The 15373-nt window shown below is 44.4% G+C and overlaps 1 pseudogene; it reads right to left on the reverse strand.

Annotated features, from left to right (window-relative positions):
- Positions 1–5064: 5064 nt before the first annotated feature.
- Positions 5065–5806, reverse strand: LOC128052688 (general transcription factor IIF subunit 1-like; annotated as a pseudogene).
- Positions 5807–15373: the final 9567 nt, after the last annotated feature.

Below are 15373 nucleotides of genomic sequence, written 5' to 3' on the forward strand. Positions count from 1 at the left end.
TGAAAGTGCTGCATTCAACATGCCAGGAAATTTGGAAAACTCAGCAGTGGCCACAGGACTGGAAAAGGTCAGTTTTCATTCCAACCCCAAAGAAAGGCAATGCCAAAGAATGCTCATACTATCGCACAATTTCACTCATCTCACATGCTAGTAAAGTAATGCTCAAAATTCTCCAAGCCAGGCTTAGCAATATGTAAACTATGAACTTCCAGATGTTCAAGCTGGTTTTAGAAAAGGCAGAGGAACCAGAGATCAAATTGCCAACATCCACTGGATCATGGAAAAAGCAAGAGAGTTCCAGAAAAGCATGTATTTCTGCTTTATTGACTATGCCAAAGTCTTTGACTGTGTGGATCACAATAAACTGTGGAAAATTCTGAGAGAGATGAGAATACCAGACCACCTGATCTGCCTTTTGAGAAACCTATATGCAGGTCAAGAAGAAAGTAAGTATAGTGAGGTTTATAATATTTTTTAAAGGTACTTACTAGTACATTTGGAGAATGTGATGAGCTGTATAAATCTCCTTTGCTGGTAAAAGAAATATTCATAACACAAAATTATACATAATTTTGCACATAATTTCAGGAAGTGCTCAGACTCCAAATACCGCAGAGAAAGTTGGGGATTGCTAGTCAATGAGCACAGTGAGGAGGTCAGGGGATAAAAAATTACTAGGAATAATTTGATTAGATATCAGAAGTAGAAGAATTCTTTTTTTTTTTTAAACAGCTGCACTGGGTCTTAGTCATGGCAAACAGGATTTTTAGTTTCGGCATGTGGGATATAGTTTTCTGGCCAGGGAACAAACCTGGGTCCCCTGCATTGGGAGTGCAGAGTCTTAACCACTGGACCAGACCACCAGAGAAGTGCTAGAAGTCAAAGGATTCTTGATAAAGGCAGGCTATAGTGATCAAATATCAAGGATAGCAATATTCTCAGTACACTGACTTAGCAGATTCTTTGCTAAAACAGGGCCTTACCTGAGGTGCTGTGCTCTACCTTATAGCCCCTCCAGAATGCCCCAAGTCTAGCCCCGCTGTGGACCACAGCCCACTTTACTCTAGCTAAGTCTATCTAGATCCGCTCCCTGAGGTACTCCTTTCCATGCTCACTTTGCCAGTTCCAGACTCTGAACTCAGCAGTGACACAGATGGTGCAAACCCTGCCCTGCCCTGCCCTGCCTTACCCACTAGATCGTATCTCTCAGTTCAGAGGCTTATCTATATACCCAGGCTTGCCAGGCCAGCAAAATGGAGCATAGCACAACCAATAAAGTAATGATTGCCTGATGATCTAGAAAGATATTTACAAGTCTGCATCATGGAGAGCAGATATGTAGATATGCTTGTAATTAGACATTTTAGTCCAATTACTGTTTCCACAGGAAACAGTCTTGTAAGCATCATGGCTGAATTCTCTGTTTCTTTTCTGGCTTAAATATTTTTCTGGTTTTACTACTCACCACAACATAGATAGGTTTCCCTTGTGGCTCAGCTGATAAAGAATCCGCCTGCAATGTGAGAGACCTGGGTTCGACCCCTGTTGGGAAGATCTACTGGAGAAGAGAAAGGCTACCCACTCCAGTATTCTGGCCTGGAGAATTCCATGTACTGTATAGTCTATGGGGTCATAAAAAGTCAGACACGACTGAGTGACTTTCACTTTCACTTCACTTTCACAACATATATGAATTTCACAGAGACAATGAGAAAGAAAGTAGACACCAAAGAGTAAGTGCTGCATAACTCCATATAAGTGAAATTAAAAAACAGGAAAACCAATGTATCATAATAGGAGTCAGGATAGCAGAGTTTCTATGTTGACTGGGACTGGAACCAGAGAGATTTCTGGGGTACTGGAAATGTTATTTCTTGATCTGGGGGTGGTCATGTGGGTTGATATATTTGCAAAATTTTCTTGAATAGTACCCAGAAACATTTATTATGGGTTCCTCCCTTTCCCAACAGCATTTCCTGATGGCGTATAGCGTTTCCCCTTGCTGATCTGTTTCCTGGAATTCCTGGGTCCCTTTTCCTCCTTCCTGACACTGGAGATTTTCCTCTCTGGAAGTTCCATCTGAAGCCAAGAGCTACCAAATGGAATTAAAATACTCTTAATCAGAGGACTCCAGGTTCTCTGTTCCATCTGCCAGTTATCAAGTTATTGCCTTTCAGCTCCAAGTGTATATATAGCTCAGTGATAACTGAGCTGGACCTTAAAATATTTCTCCTTTGCTACCTGGCCAAATGCTAAACTTTCTTGGCAGTGGACACTGGAGAGAGACCGGAGGAGACTGGAAAGAGATGGGAGGAGGAAGGGGCCAGCCTTCCAGGTTCCATTGTGTCCCCCTGGACAGTGTCCTGCAGCAGCAGACTTCTGCAGCTCCTGGTGGCTCCATGCATGGGTTTTTTTGTTTTGTCTTATAAATTTTGAGGATTCATGGGGATTCGTGATCTGCCAGTTATAATCTAAGTAAGGCATGGGACCTTTATTGGAATTCTGCCAGTTTGACAAATATTTTTGGGGTTTTTTTGGCCACATGGCATGTGGAATCGTGGTTCCCCCATCAGAGATCAAATCTGTCTCCTGCACTGGAAGTGTGGAGCTCTAACCATTGGACAACCAGGGAAGTCCCTACACACATGGTTTTTGTAGCACCCTGCAGCCAGCAGCACTGGTACCTCTCCGTGGAAGCTCCCTGCAGCCCCCAGGGAACTGTTCCTCAGTGAGCCCTTCTGGCTCAGGGCCTCAGCAGACCTCACCACCCAGTGAGCCCTGGCTGCCCCTTCTTCAGTGAGGTCTGGAGCTCAGCCTCAGAGGGAGACCCTCTTACAAAGATTAGCTCCTCCTTTGTGTCTGTCTCAGCTCTAGAGGTAGTGACTGCTCCCTAAACCACTACTCCTATACTCATCTGAGTTTTCTCCACCAAGTAAGCCCACCTTTCTTTATCCCAATCCTCTGTTACAGTTAATTATTCTTTGTATTAAACTTTCCCTGCTCAACTTTCTGTATGGTTTCCATCTCCTGATTGGACCCTGACTGATACATTCCCCTTGTGGGTTGTAGCAATTGTCTGAGTAGTGATGCACTGAGGCAGAAAGCTCTGCTACCAAATTACGGAGTGATCCTGGGTATCTTAGTCTGACTGGGCTGCTATAACAAAATACCATCGACTGGGTGCCTTAAACAGCTGACATTAATATCTCAGAGCCCTGGAGGGTTTAAGTCCAAGCTCAGTACTAACATAGTGGGGCCCCTGGTAAAGGCCCCCTTTTGCAGACGACCACCTCTGTATCCCCACATGGCAGAGAAAAGGATCACCTGTGTCTCGTCCTATAAGGGCATCAATCCCACTCATTATGGCTCCACCCTCATGACTAAGTCTCCCAAAGATCCCACCTCAACATGTAAACACACCAGGAGTTACAATTTCAATATATGAGTTTAAGGGGACGCAAACTTTCAGTCCTAACATTAGAAAAGTCACTTTTCCTCCCCGGTTTCTCCCGGGGTAAAATGAGGGGACGTCTGCTTATCCTCTTCTACCTTCGTGGAAAAATTGTGAGAACAGAGTGGACGCACTGTGAGATCCTCGGTGGAGCTATTCCGCCTACTAAAGTGAAGTGAAAGTGAAAGTTGCTCAGTCATGTCCGACTCTTTGCCACCCTATGGACTGTAGCCCGCCAGACTCCTCTGTCCATGGGATTCTCCAGGCAAGAATACTGGAGTGGGTAGCCTTTCCCTTCTCCAGAGGATCTTCCTAACCCGGGTCTCCTGCATTGCAGGCAGATTCTTTACCATCTGAGCCACCGGGGAAGCCCTCCACCTACTAAAATGGCTCATAAAATTGACTGTTATGTAATCAACTGCCACCCCTCCCGCTGCAGGGAGGGAAACAAGGGTGGAGGAATGCAAGAAGGCCTGGAGGCTTCTGGAGGTGAGCAGGGGCAGCAGGGTCTCCAGGAGACTCCAGACAAGGGCAGATGGACTTCCTGGTAGCCCAGTGGTTGGGACTCTGCTTTGCAATGCAGGGAACACAGGTTTGCTCCTTGGTCCCGGAAAATCGTACATACAGCAGGGCAATTAAGCCTGTGCACCACAACTACTGAGCTGTGCTCTAGAGCCTGGGAGCCACAACTACTGAAGCCCGTGTTATGGAGCCCATGCTCTGTAGCAAGAGAAGCCATCGCAAAGAGAAGCGCCACACTAGAGAGTAGTCCCTGCTCGCCATGCTAGAGGGAGCCCAGCAGAAACAAAGACCCAAGGCAGCCAAAAATAAATAAATAATAAAAATTTAAAAGGCAAGGGTAGATGGTAAGACCTACACCCTGTCTCGACCCTCAGATTAAGCTGATAGTAGGAGTATACCCAGATGGCGCAGCAGTAAAGAACCCACTTGCCGATGCAGGAGACTCAGGTTGGATCCCTGGGTTGGGAAGATCCTCTGTTTGTTCTGCTAACACTCGAGTATTATGTTCTTGCAGAGACTGTAGCTGACCACTTTCTTGATGGGGTCTCTGTGGAAGGAAGTGGACCTGATGGAAGGCAGGAACAGGTTGGAGTGATACAGGAGCCTTCTTGTGCACAGATCTTCTTGGCCACAACTCTGACTTCAGCCACTGCTTTGGCAAACAGTTTTGCACAACCTTCAGTTCTCAGCCTGAGCAACCTGACTGTGCATTACCTTGGGCCCTTACTCCCTTACTCTGAAGTCCTTCTTCCCTGTGTCTTCTGGACCCTTCTTCTACATTTCTTCCCATTAGATTATTATTATTAAAAATAGTGTATGTTTGTTTGTGGGGAGCATGATTCCCGAGGGAGCAAGGCATCTTATCATTGATCTACTTGCACTCAGAATTCATGAACTCGAGCATCTGACCAGCAGGCGTCTGCTTACCACACAGCCCTGTCTTCTTGGTCTGGAAATTTCCCAGCTGGCCCTTGGGGGTCACGGGCTTCCACCTCAGATAGCAGGGCCCAGCATCCTTGGTCACTTTCACATCACTACTGCTGGGGGGTTGACTTCCCCGACAGGCTCTGGGGCCCGGTGTCCAGTTGCAGTCATTCGGCCACCGGCATTTCGATGGTCTGCTTCCCCTGCTCCAGCTTGCTGGCAGCTGCCTGAAGGGTGGAGGAAGTGCTGCCAGCCTCGGTGCTGTCGTTGGAGGACATCTCCAGGTTGTCCTCCAGGTCACGGATGCGCAGCTCAGCAGCTTTTTTGCAGCCTGGCTTCTCTTTCTCCTTGTCATCCTCCTCCTGGTCCTTCCACCACCACTGCTGCCTTGATGCTTAAATGGTTTGGGACTGGGTTTCTCCTCTCCCACTCCTCCCAGGCTGTGAGCGTGCAGCCTTCAGACAGCGGCATGAAGTTGTACCAGTTGTGCACCAGGAAGGCCTCAAAGGCTCCATCAGGGCACTGGGTGAAGATGTAATACAATGTGTGCTCTATCACGCCTCCCCTCTTTATGCCCTTGAACTTCCAGCCCAATTGGCCCTCCACCTGAAGCAGCCAAGGCTGGTCCTCGGGCTGGGACTCCTTGTGGACAATGCCGTATTTCTTTCTTAGCGCTTCTTCCCTGATCTTGCACCTGAACCCCCTGCCAGCTCCCGACTTGGGCATCTCCTCCTCTTGGTAAATTTTCTTGTTGCTCAGGTCGCGTTCCAGCTGGGCCTGATTCCCGGTAGCGAGATTGACTTTATCGGCTGCATTGAAAGCCATGATATTAAAATTTTTGGTGGTATTTTTGGGAACTCGGATGACATACTCAGTGACATCCTGACTGCTGGGGCCGAGGGCCACCATGGGCGATGGTCAGGGTCCAGTCAGAACCTCGTCCTTTTCGCTTCCTGCGAGGTCTGCGTCCTCCGGTCTCTGGGAAGCCACCCTCGAGGGGTCAGGTCTCTGGTCTAGATCAAGGACCCCAAGCCCAGGCGGGGTACCATCGATGCTGAGAAAAGCTATCTGGAGGTGGCGCTGGGTCAGTGGTCAGCCTCGGAAGCCTCCCATGCCGCAGCTGCACCTGCGCAGGCTCCTAAATCGGAATAGAAACTCTCCAGCATGCCTAGTCCAAACAAGCTACTCCAAGCTTAAGGCAGCACCTTCTGTGCCCGGCGTGCTGGCTGCCAGAAATATATATATCCATCCAGTCACGAGGATAACGTCATCATGGGATGACCCGGTCATGTTGATAACCCAATCACACCGATGATGTCTCACGCGGATAATCCAAGACGTTGATAACCCAGTCATGCAGAGTCCTATGTAGCTTTTTTGGTTCGTCCTGGCCTCTGGTGGCTCAGAAGGTAAAGAATCCACCTGCAATGTGGAAGACCTGGGTTCGATCCCTGGGTTGTCAAGATCCCCTGGAGGCGGGCATGGCAACCAACTCCGGTATTCTTGCCAGGAGAATCCCCAAGGACAGAGGAGCCTGGTGGGCTACAATCCATGTGGTCGCAAACAGTCGGACAAGACTGAGTGACTAAGCACAGCACAGCCCAGTAAATGTAGGTTCTCCCCAGAGTCCACTCTTGGGCTTGATTCTTAATGTACACATTCTCTCCAGTCTTGTCACTCACATTGCTTCAGTCTTTACATTTATTAAGCTACTTCCCAGCTCTCCAACTCTACTCCCGTATTCCAGACCCACATTTTCAACAGCTGTCTAGGGGCTTGAACAAAGAAAGCCAACCAATATTTCAAACTCAGGTAGTTCTTGCCAAAGAATGACTGTTCTTTTGCTGTGTGAAAGTTGTGGGCTCTACACATTTAAAGTGTTTTCTATTTTTACTATAATGATTAAGAAAAGCACACACACACACACAACACGACACACTCCTGGGATTCTGAGCAAGAGGAGTTAGTGAGCATCCTTCCACCACGCCACCACCACCCCCAAATTCTTAGTACCTGATTTTGTCCTCCACCTTGCTTCCACCACATACTTCACAATAAATCTATAGATATGGACTTACCAGTAATTAAAGCCAACAATCTTGGTTGTGCATCCCAATTCCTGCCCTCATCTTCTATATTTCTAGCTCATTCCCTTATTAACCAGACTCCACACAAGGACCTAAAGTCCATTTTTCTCAATCTCTCTTTCCCCAGATGTCCCCTCTTCCCTCCTTGCCAAATTTAATTTCCTCAGCCAATTTTTACAGTTGCTGTCTTTATCACAATCTAATTCCCCTGCCCCTCTTTCACTTCATGATACTCAATTAGAATCATGGGAAACCAAGTTAAATCCAGCCCTACACCTCCTCCACACCTGTCTTCATGCACCTGAACCTGACTGGAGAAAAAGATATTAAACTGCTGACTGTTTTCTCTTTAAACTCATGACCACGAACCTCAAGCACATCTCGATTGTGTGTAGCCAGACAATCATCTGATATATCCTATAATCCTTTCACTCTCCTATAGGTTTGAATGACGATTTCTTCACCCGTTTTCCCCTCACACCTCCAGCACCTTCTCTGTCTTCACTCTTTACTTGCAACCTTGCTTCCTGCTTTACTGAGGAAATGAAATCTGTCCGAAAAGAACTGTGCTGAACTTCCACCTACTGCATCTGAGCTGGCATATTGTGTATTACCTCCTTGACTATGGATAAACCTTCCGTGGTCCTGAGTAAAGCCAATCCCTCACCTCAAGGACATCTCCCCAGTAAATCTACCTCTTTCTCTCTCACAACATCAGAGTTTCCCTCTCTACTCTTTTCCATAAACATACAATCGTACTATCATTTCTCCTATTGTTGAAGAAAAGCTCTTGGCCCTTCCTTCCTTTCTAGCTACCATCCCATTTCTCTGCTCCCCTTCCTAAAAAAAAAAAAAAAGTCACTTGAAGGTATCCTTGTACTCATTGTCTCCAGTTCTCTACTGAGTCCACTTCAGTCAGGCTTTGGTCTTTTCAAAGGTCTTGGAACAATATCACCAGTGACTTCCGTGTTGCAAGATCACTGTCTCTTCCTCTTGGAGTTCATTGCCTCTTCCTCCTGGAAATACTCTCTAATAACACACCACAATCTCTGAGTTTTCCTTCTTCCTCACTAGCTGCTCCTTCTCAGCCTCCTGCTTCTTCAACTTGTACATCTTTACTTTGGAGCGCTCCAGGGCACTCTTTCACTTCTCTTTCTATAGAACTCCCTTGGCAATCTCATCTAATGTCATAGTGTTAAACATCTTTTTTTAAACAGTCAACATTTTTTAAAAATTGAAATAAGTTGACTTACTAATATTGTGTTCGTTTCAGGTGCACAGCAAAGTGATTCAGATTTTTTTCCAGATGATTTCCCATTATACTTTATTATAGGCTATGGACTATAGTTCCCTGTGCTTTACAGAAAATACTTGTTGCTTGTCTATTTTATGTAAAGTAATTTACATCTGTTAATCCCATGCTCCTAATTTATCCTTCTCTCCCTCCCTTTCCCATTTGGTAACCATAAGTTTGTTTTCTATGTCTGTGAGTCTGTTTCTGTTTTGTATATCAATTCATCTATATTATTTTTAGATATCATATAATATTTGTCTTTGTCTGACTTTCTTCACTTGGTATGATGTTCTCTAGGTCCATCCATGTTGCTGCAGATGACAATTTTTCATTCTTTTTACAATTTATTTATTTTTGGCTCACTGAGTCTTTGTTGCTGCACGAAGCCTTTTTCTAGTTGCGGAGAGCAGGGGCTACTCTCTAGTCTCAGTGTCTGGGCTTCTCATTGTGGGGGCTTCTCTTGCTGTGGAGCACAGGCTTCAGTAGCTGTGGCATGAGGGCGATTAGCTGTGACTCAAGGGCGAGTGTGTAGGCCTCAGTAGTTGCAGGCTGCAGGCTCTAGAGCGTGGGTTGAGTGGCTGTGGCAGAGGGGCTTAGATGCTCCAAGGCATGTGGAATCTCCCTGGACCAGGGATGAAATCCATGTCCCTTGCACTGGCAGGTGGATTCTTATCTACTGCACCCCAGGGAAGTCCTTATTCTTTTTATGGTTGAGTAATATTCCACTGTATATATATACACCACATCTTCTTAAACTACTCATCTGTTGACATTGTTAAAATGGCCATACTATCCAAAGCAATCTACAGGTTTAATGAGATCCCTATCATAACACCCATAACATTTTCCACAGAACTAAAACAAAAAATTCTAAAATTTATGTGGAACTACAAGAGACCCAGTATCAAAAGGAATCCTGAGGAAAAAGAACAAAGCTGAAAGCCTAATTATCCCAGACTGAGGACAAAATTACAAAACTCTAGCAATCAAAAGAGCAGAATATTGACACAAAAATAGACATACGAATCAACAGCACAGAATAGCGAGCCCAGAAATAAACCTACATATGTAGGGTCAATTGATCTTCAACAAAGGAGGTAAGAATGTACAGTGGAGAAAAGACAGTCTCTTCAGTAAGGGCTGTTGGGAAAGCTAGACAGCTACATGTAAGTCAATGAAGTTACAGCACACCCTCACACCACCTACAAAAATAAATTCAAAATGTTTAAAGACCTAAATATAATACATGACACCATAAAACTCCTAGAAGAGAACATAGGCTGAACAGTCTCTGACATAAATCATACCAATATTTTCTTAGATTGGTTTCCCAAGGCAAAAGAAATAAAGGCAAAAATAAACAAGTGATACCTTATCAAACTTAAAAGCTCTTGCACAGCAAAGGAAACCATCAACAAAATGGAAAAAAAGGCCTACAGAATGAAATAGAATATTTCCAAATGATGCAACTGCCAAGGGGTTAACATTCAAAACATACAAACAGCTCATACAACTTAATATATATTTTAAAAACTCGCTCAAAAAATGGACAGAAGACCAAAATAGACATCTCTCCAAAGAAGACAAACAGATGACCAACAGGCACATGAAATTAGTGATGCTCAACATCACTAATCGGAGAAGGCAATGGCACCCCACTCCAGTACTCTTGCCTAGAAAATCCCATGGGCGGAGGAGCCTGGTAGGCCACAGTCCATGGGGTTGCGAAGAGTCGGACATGACTGAGCGACTTCACTTTCACTTTTCACTTTCATGCACTGGAGAAGGAAATGGCAACCCACTCCAGTGTTCTTGCCTGGAGAATCCCAGGGACGGGGGAGCCTGGTGGGCTGCTGTCTATGGGGTCGCACAGAGTTGGACATGACTGAAGTGACTTAGCAGTAGCAACATCACTGATTGTTAGAGAGATGCAAATGAAAACCACAGTGAGGCAATACCTCACACCAGTCACAATGGCCATCATTAAAAAGTCTATAAATAATAAACGCTTTTTATCTATCTAGTCAAGGCTATGGTTTTTCCAGTACTCATGTATGGATGTGAGAGTTGAACTGTGAAGAAGGCTGAGCACCAAAGAATTGATGCTTTAGAACTGTGGTGTTGGAGAAGGCTCTTGAGAGTCCCTTGGACTGCAAGGACATCCAACCAGTCCATTCTGAAGGAGATCAGCCCTGGCATTTCTTTGGAAGGAATGATGGTAAAGCTGAAACTCCAGTACTTTGGCCACCTCACGCGAAGAGTTGACTCATTGTCAAAGACTCTGATGCTGGGAGGGATTGTGGGCAGGAGGAGAAGGGGACGACAGAGGATGAGATGGCTGGATGGCATCACTGACTCAGTGGATGTGAATCTGAGTGAACTCCGGGGGTTGGTGATGGACAGGGAGGCCTGGCGTGCTGCGATTCATGGGGTCGCAAAGAGTCAGACACGACTGAGTGACTGAACTGAACTGAACTGAACTGAAAACATATGTGAAGAAAAGGGAACACTCTTACACTGTGGGTGGGAATGTAAATTGAGGAAGCCATTGTGGAAAACAGTATGGAGGTTCCTTCCAAAACTAAAACTAGAGCTACCATATGATCCAGCAACCCCACTCCTGGCCATATATCCAGAAAAGGTGAAAACTCTAATCTGAAAAGACACATGCTCCCAGTGTTCACAGCACCATTATTTACAGTAGCCAAGACATGGAAGCAAACTGAGGCTCCATCAACAAATGAATGGATACCACCACGTGCAGTATCACATGGCACGCAAACATGTAAAGACAGGGAAAGATGTTCCATATAGCACATAACTACACTTTCAACATTACGTTATGTAGGATGTGACACTCAGCTCCGGGGTAGAGGCAGGATCTTTGGTTGCAGCCTCACCCAGAAGTCCTGCTTCGAACCACAGGCAGATGCTCCTTCAGTCCTAAGACCCAACCACATCAGGCTGCATCTGGGCCAGGAGTAATGGTCAGGATCACATCTACCTCCTGATGGTTCTTATACCCATAGTCCAGCCATCTTCTTTCCTTTCCCAAGGAGGCTCCTTTTCTTTTAAACATTTAAAACTCTAACAGAAGAGATTTCTAATTAAAATTAGCAGATTAAACATCTCTGTTTATTTCCATTCCCTCCCACATCCTTTCTAAAATTAAAATGAAGGATTTTTTTTTTAATGGATAAACCTACAGCTACAAGAGAATGAGAAAGAAGGTCCATCAGCCAATAAGAGATTTTGACAAAATTCTGGAAGACAGGAAGCAGAAGAAGGAGTGACAACCAAAGTCCAGAATAAAGGAAGCTGCAGATTTGAATACTGGCACAGAGGAAAAATACCGAAAAGAGCTGTGTCGCCCTACAGAATGTCAGAGAGGTTCAGTTCCCTAAGGAATCAAGTAGAGTAGTACAGCAGAGGGCAAGTAGGGCCGGAAACACGGGGGCTGATTAAAAGTCCATGTAGAACTTAAGCAACCCCTCCATTCTGCCCTTCCCCCACTTCCCCTCTGGTCAAAACAGACTTCCACCCTTCAGTGAGGAGAACAGAATTTCCTTCCCTAGAGAAATGAGTGGCCCAGAAAATAGAATTGCCCCTTATGGAATTAGAGGCCCCAGCATAACAGCAGGCTCCCACACAATCACCCCAAAGCAAAGCCCATCCCCATCTCAACATCCACTCAGGGCTTCTCATATCCTTTTTGTGCCATGTTCTTAAATATGAGCAGTTAATTGAGAATCACTGGAAAACTGAGGAATGCTTCCAAAATAAATAAAATCAGGATTCAAAAAATGACTCTACAGAGTTCACATGGGATAATGATAGATTCTTACATCCAGATCTCTTCATACAACCACTAAAACCCATGCAAATTAACAAGGAGAGCAATTCAAATCACATAAAATCTGTATCTACATTGTGACTACAAGGCAGAGATTACACAAACTTTAATTTACATGTAAAAAGATAACTAGACATATGATATCAGCAAAGCTGGCTCCAGAGCTCACTTCAGAGCAGAAAATCAGGTGAAGACTGAAGGGAAGAAGGATGGGGTCGGGAGAATCCTAGCAGTGGGAGAACATGGATAAAAGTCATCACTTTGCAAAGACAGGGTCTCATCTTGAGCAGAAGAATGCTGAGAATGATTCTCCAGCTCCGGCCACAAATGCAGGAGCTATTGCAATGTTCATGCCCAAGAAAGACCTGCTTGCCATCTATGAACTCCTTTTTAGGGAGGGGTTTGTGGTGCCAAGTAGGATGTCCACAGGCCTAAACACCCCAAGCTGGCAGAAAACAATGTGCCTAGTCTTCACGTGATGAAGACCTTGCAGTCTTACATCACCAGCCCACAGAAAGGGACAATTAGCCTGGAGACAAGCCTACTGATACCTTACCAGCAAGGCATCCAGTATTCCTATGATTACCTCCATCTGCCCCCTCAGACATGCCTACCACCCTGCACTGCAGCTGTCCTGAGACTGGCCGTAGCCCAGAGGTCTGGAGGGAGAAAACCTGCAAGATTCACAGAGGGGAAGCTGATAGAGATGCCTGCAGACCAACTACTGTGCCCTCTGGTGCCTACAGGAGCCCCATGGCCAGGCTGAGTCAGCAACCAAATTCCAATTAATAGATGTGTTTGGCCATGGATGTGGTAGGCCATCTCAGTAAAGCTGGAAGAGATTATTTAGTGTTGAAGAAACCTCCAGGAAGACCTGCAGAAAGGAAGGGGTGGGAGAGAGAGAAAGAAAGGAGGGAGGAGGGAGAGAGAAAGACTGAGAGTAGGCCTGCCAGCTAGCAAGCCAGGGCATTAGCTACTGAGGACTCTAGGAGAGACTCAAAAAGGCTCAGGACCAAAAGCAACAGTCTTTGAAAGGCTCCCCTCCTGGGGAGAGAAAGCCAGCTTAAAAGTGGGAGGCATTACTTGGAGACTAGGAAATGAAAGAAAACGGTGGACAGGAGGAGCCCTACAGAAACGAAAGAAAATCACAGAATCAGAAGACACACCAACCTCTCCCTCACAACAGCACAAACTATTAAAGAAATCTCACTCCACTTATCTATAGAAGAGGGCATACCAGAACTAAGAATCTTAGTAAACCACCAAGTCCTTTTCTTCTCTCCCAAAACAAACACCTGTCATTAGCAGACCAGGAAAATTCAACACACTGTTATATAAACAAATCACAGGTAGCAGGTACACTAAGCCACAATGAGAAGAAAATAAGTGAGAGTACAGTATCTTCAGATGATGGTTTTATTCACCTCCAAACCACAAACAGATGAAAATTGTGACTCAATATCCAACACTAAATATTACCAAATAGGCACTTGAAAATATAAAACACCAAAATTTGAATTTTATGGATGGGAAATAGACAAAAATCAAGATGTGAAATGAGCTGATCAAACTCAGAAAAGAGATAGAAGGAAAAAAAATAAGTTATGTATAGACATTAACTCAATATGTTGTACATCTGAAGCTAATATAATGTTATGAGTCAATTATACCTCAATAAAATCTTTAATTGTTTCTCAATTTAAAAATTACAGAAATAAAGATTAAATCACAAGATGCCCAAAGGAGAATAGATGCAACTTCAACTGAAAATATAATAAGGGATATAGCCAAGAGAAAAAAAGTGAATAAAGGGATAAAAAGATCAGAGAAAATGTGATCACTGTAGAGAACAGGCAAAAAAGGCATATGCATATATCTGGGCTTCCCCCAGTGGCTCAGCGATTACAGAATCCACCTGCAATGCAGAAGATGCAGGTGACTCAGATTCAGATTTGATCACTGGGTCAGGAAGATCCCCTGAAGGAGGCATGGCAACCCACTCCAGTAATCTTGCCTGGAGAATCCCATGGACAGAGGAGCCTTGCAGTCCATAGGACTGCAAAGAGTTGGACATGATTGAAGCGACTGAGCATGCACACACCCATACACATAACTGGATTTGCTGAAGAAGCAAAACAAAACAATGGAATGGAAATAATATTTAAAACTGTAGTCCAGTAATGACTATAGTAATGATTACACAACTGTGTATTACTTGTCAAAACTCATGAAACCATATACTTGAAAGTGAATTTTATTTTATATAAATTATACCAATACAAAGTAGATTATAAATTAAATAAATATGATGTGTTTAACCCAAAAGTTATAATCCCAGAATACTTTCTGGAAATAAAAATGACCTAAATCTACATGTCAAATGTGTCTGTGTATGTACATAGGAAAACTGACCAGAATAGTCAACTCTGAGACATATCAGGGTAAAACTATAATAGAAGTAAAAAAAAATTCTGTTGATAAATTTTCCAAATCAAATACAAAGTAAGAAAAATCAAGTTGTCATCCTATTGGATAATCACTATTACAAAACTAAAATGGCGAAAGGATGCATAACTGACAATTTAACAGAAAGAAAAGGAAATTATAGAAAATATTTTATTAATCCAAAAGTACCCAAAAAGGAAGAAAAAAGGGAATATAAAACAGGTTTGTTCATCCAATTTACCAGAGTGAAAAGAAGAAATTAAAAATCTGTGGCTATGACGGGGTAACTGGCACTGGACTAGCCCTCCTGGCGTAAGTAATTACAAAACTAGACAACAAGTATAAAGAAATCTTTTTTAGATACTGGGACAACCAGTGATACAGAACGGTGATCCCTAAGAGAGGAAAAGCCCATGTGAGCTCCACAATTACCTGGCTTTCTTCCTGGAGACAGTTTTTAGACCACAGGACAGAGAGGCAGAGCCCAGGCAAGAACAGTGGGTCATTGAGCTGAGAAGGCAGAAATTAGAGTCTAGGGCTGATGAAACAGCTGAAATCTGCGAGACCGGGTACTGCAAAGGAGAGAGCTGTAAGAGAAGGAGCTTTGGAAATCAGTGTAGGGGTCCCCTCAAGGGTCTGACTGAGTACTCAGCTGAGCATAGGGAAATGAGAATCTGCAAAGCCTGGCAGAGAACAGCTATTGAGAAGTTGGGAGCTGCTCAGACATTCCGGAGGTCTCACAGGACTGGGAGACGTAGCAGTTCCAACCGGTCAGAAAGGCTAAACAACATGCAATT

This window comes from Budorcas taxicolor, chromosome 1 (genome assembly GCF_023091745.1).
Source record: "Budorcas taxicolor isolate Tak-1 chromosome 1, Takin1.1, whole genome shotgun sequence".
NCBI lineage: Eukaryota > Metazoa > Chordata > Mammalia > Artiodactyla > Bovidae > Budorcas > Budorcas taxicolor.